This window comes from Peromyscus eremicus, chromosome X, assembly GCF_949786415.1.
Source record: "Peromyscus eremicus chromosome X, PerEre_H2_v1, whole genome shotgun sequence".
Taxonomy (NCBI): Eukaryota; Metazoa; Chordata; class Mammalia; order Rodentia; family Cricetidae; genus Peromyscus; species Peromyscus eremicus.
In genome coordinates, this window is record NC_081439.1 from 22,919,511 (window position 1) to 22,924,160 (window position 4,650).

Consider the following 4,650-nt stretch of genomic DNA (forward strand, 5'->3'; position numbering starts at 1 on the left):
TTCTTAAAATTTCATTTCATTTTTGTAGAACTCCTGAAAACTGAAAAAAATGAATGTGCCCTGCTTCATCATTCTGGACTTATCATCCGGGATGTAAGCATGAAATATTTCTTTTAGCCTGGTGGTTATAAATGAAACTTTGCTAATATGCCTAGGAACTTTGAGATTTCATTGACTTCTTATTGACAAATGACATAAATTTAATAATCACAATGCTAGGAACATACTCAAGATATCAGGTGACTTTTCTACTGCCCTTCAATGTGAATTTAACTGTAGAATTTTCTTACCTATCTTCTGAAATGAGCAATAATTATCTATGAGGATTTGTCTATAAATATCCAGATAGCATACATGGTTCTGAAATAATAAAATGACTTAGGAAGCATGCAGTAGTTCTAGTAAAGTGAAACATCAGCCAGTGAGTATTCCACATTGTGTTTCTTTAGAGACAAGTCAGATCCTCATGGTGAGCCAGGAAAGGTTATGAAACAGAACACTGCTAATATCCAGGGAAGTACTTAGGAGTCTAAAAACACATTGACTTATATATGATCTTTATATATATATATATATATATATATATATATATATATATATATATATATATATATATATGTTAGTGGTGGTGGCATACTTTTCTTGCCACCATGCATTTGTTGCATGACTTTTGTTTTTACATTCCCTTCAAAAGAGTAGAGTGACCCTGAAAAGGGTTGATGGAACCTTGTTAATTTTTAGGTAATGGTAAAGTATATACCACAGCACAAACCATGTGATGTTAGATGTTAAGGTAGGTGTTGCAATATCTAGGTTTATGAGAAGTAGGTGCCAAGAGTGGTATCATCACATTTCTTTTTGCATATTTCTGGAATTCTTCTTGTTGTGCGCATCTGGGAGTGGGACATTAAGACCATACTTTTAAACGTGTGTATTAGAAGTGTTTCTGGCAGGCTTACATTTCACTCTGTTTTACATTTTTATTATTAAAACCTGACTACATCCCTAACAACCCTACTAACATCGTATTCTTGCATGCTTGCCATCAGGCAATGTCTTTAATGGGTATAATGACAGAACCATACTCACAAGTATAGGTTATGTTCATGGGCTTCATCACAGTGAAATGTAGTGTGTTCTTTTTGTAGGCATTCTCTCAAGGAAGTAAGAGATCTTATGAGGAGATTTCTCATGCTTTGAATTCTGCAAGCTTCCGCAGGTCAAGAACTGACGCAGAGACCTTGGAGATCATATATGCAACATGTTGTTTTCATGATGTTTATTTGTAACACAGGTCAGAACATCACAGTGAGACAGACAGACAGTGTTGTCAAAAGGAACACATCTAGTATCCAGGTCAGTGCTGCTGTAGGCCTTCATCACATAATGCAGTGGTTCTCAACCTTCCTAATACTGTGAGCCTTTAGTACAGTTCCTCATGTTGTGGTGTCCCCCATCCATAAAATTATTTAGTTGCTACTTCATAACTGTAATCTTGCCACTGTTATGAATCATAAGGTAGATATCTATGTTTTCCTGTGGTCCTAGGCAACCCCTATGAAAGGGTCATTCGACCCCCATGTTGAGAATAGCTGACAAAACAGAACATCATATATTCATATACACAGGTAGGTGAGTATGGTACACACTGTCTTTCTTGTCACTTTGATTTTATTGTTGCTGCTCAGCCAAGAAATATTGGCATGCTTAACAGTTCTTAACACTATGAATGCGTACTTTTTCTAGAGTAAGAAAATGTACAGTGCGTCTATATGTGTTGAGTGATTGGGTGTGTATCTGGTAGTAGTCATTGCTATGGAACTGCTTGTACATCAGTAAATGCTGGCTGTGTTGCAGGTATCTACTAGAAAAGGACAGTTTGTCCTTATAAGATCTTTTCTAGGGTAAAGATGTGAGATATTGCTCCAGTCACTCATCATATATCATCATATTTTCAGATGAATTATTTGATCAGTGATTTGGAGACTCACATGTGTCCCTGTCATTGTAACCTATGCAGATAGCACTAACATCTGTTTCCTATGACTAGTAGGCCTCAGTTTTTATTGTATCTTTGTTGACTGGTCATGTGTGTTTAATGTTTATAAGGGTAGAAGATAAATAAGGATGCTGTAACTTTCATAGGATATATCACTGAGACAGTCACCATGGAATTTTAGTACATATTCCCCAAATAGACTAGGAGTTCTGTTGGAATGATTTATCCTTGGAAGTCTGCAAGTATCCAGGTTCTGTGGATGTGTTCTAAAAATGATGGTATGTCTTATGGATTTTTAATTCCAGATAGAATGATAAATATACCAAATAGTTTTGTTAAGATGTGTTTTTCATAGTAAGCTGAGAAAGATCGTAAAGTTGCATACTGCAAATAACAAAGAAAGTGCCAAAGTTGGCCTGTTCACAGAATGAAACAGAAGTTTCCTGTGTTTGGGTAAGTATTGATGACATCTGCAACACTTTTTGTAAATGTGCACTTGTATCGGGTGCTCAGGTACAAAATAATGTTGTCCTTAGGAATCCTAATGAAGAAGTTTGAGTTATATGGTCAAGAAAATTAATGTTGATCATGTAAGAATTAAGGGATTTATATTGCCTGGTTCTTTTCATTACTGTTTTTTTTTTTATTTTACCTTGAGCTTAGTTATAAACTTTGCATAGTTTGCAGGTACACAGACAAGAAAGGATAGAACCTCCTGACAATACATGTTCATCAAATTCATCCAAGTATCCAGATGAAATTAGTGTGTTCTTTAACAATTGTAGGAGTCAAGATAGTGGGTAGATATCTTCCTCCACTTCTCCTCCTCTTCTGCTGCTTCTCCTCTTCCTCTCCTCTCCTCTTTATGCCCTCCTTCCCCTCCTCTTCTCCTTCTCTTCTCCTCCATTCATCTTCCTTCTATCCTCTTTTTCCTTCTTCTTCTCCTCCTCTTCCTCTCCCATTTTCCTCTCCTCCTCCATCTTCTTCCTCCCCTTCCCCCCTCCTCCATTTTTTTGAGACAAGCTCTTACTATCAGAATAGTATTGAACTCTCTCTGTAGCCCAGGTAGAAGTTGAATTGTGTTGTTCCTGCCTCATCTTACAGAGTAGCTAGAATGATATGCCTGTATCACATAGCCTTACTCATATTGTTTATTGTCTGAGAGATTCTCTTAGGTCAAACAAACTGATGGTTGAAAGAACATTGACATTGATCCTGACAAGGCAAATGATTGTATGAAGATATTACAGTGTAGACCAGATGATCTTCAATATTCAAGTACATGAGAAGGGTATACCTAACTTGGATTTGCCATGCTGTGACTTTTCAGCAAGTACTCTATTACCTTCTTTGCCTTATGTGTGTGCATGAAAGTCTGTAAAGACTTTAATACTTTCAGATATACTTCACAAACCTTAAAGGAATCAGATATGTTAGCAGTATTTTTGGCATGCATTCTTTTCATGCACTCCTGAAGTTAATATTCTTATTGGTAGAGGTATGCTTTGATTTCTATATAATTTTCATTGTGTCTACCATGGCAATATCGATGGTAGCATGTTAATGGGTATTCTCTCTTAGGAGAATAAGAATTTGGCCATGTCTGGCTATTTGCAACTATTCAGGTAAGGCAAATGGACTTAAAAGTGACTCAGTAAATAGGAGATATATCTAAGTGGATTTCCTTGATGTGTTTTTCAGCGACAGGTCAAAACCTCACAGTGCCTCAAAGAGATATGCAAGAGTGTACTTTCTCACAATAGGTAAGTCACATTATGATTGGGAATCACTGCCCAGGGTACTGGTTGTCATCTACACAGATAAGTGATTATGGTATCCCTCAACTCTACTTTTCTTTACAGCATATGTGTCCTGCAGATGTTTGGATAAGAAGTCATAGAGTCTTTAGCAAATCTCACGATCATGATTTCATATAAATTCCTGTCATTCGTGTTGAACCTGTGAATGTTGAGAAATTGATTGTATCAGAGTTCACTGTCATTTTCACTGACTTGTCAGCCTAAGTTAAGCACCATTTTTTTTTTTTTTTGTAGTCTTCAGGTCAAGAAAGTATGGGCACTTCTGAATTGTGGTCAAATTGCAAGTCATTCAAGTATCTAAGTGCAGTTGAATGTTCCTCAATAATAGTTGTGGGCAAAGGAATGTGAATGAGTCCTTGTAAAGTGGATCCGGATACACATTTTCCCTTTTTTATAATTAAAAAAAATTCATACAAGATATCAAAGTGAGCTAAAAGAGGTTACTAAGAGGATCACTGATGGTTTCAAGGTATGTGCTGAAGTTGACCTCTTTACAAAGCAGGATATCTGATTCTCCTCTTCCTGCAAAAGTGTTGATGATGTCACCAGTAATTTTCATAACCACACATTTGTGATGGATATTCAGGTACAAATGATTTTGGTCCTTAGAAACCTAGTGAAGAGAAGTTTACATGATTTACACAGGAGAAAATGAATGTTAAATCTCTGTAAATTGATTCTTTCTTGGTTCTTTGTTGTAGATCTTGACTTTGAGCCAAGGTGTAAGCCTTGAATATTTTGCAGATCCCAAGCGAAGAAAGAATGGTCTTTCCTCACATTATGTGCACTTTTTCTTCATACTGGTCTCAAACTTGCAGAGATCTGTCTGTC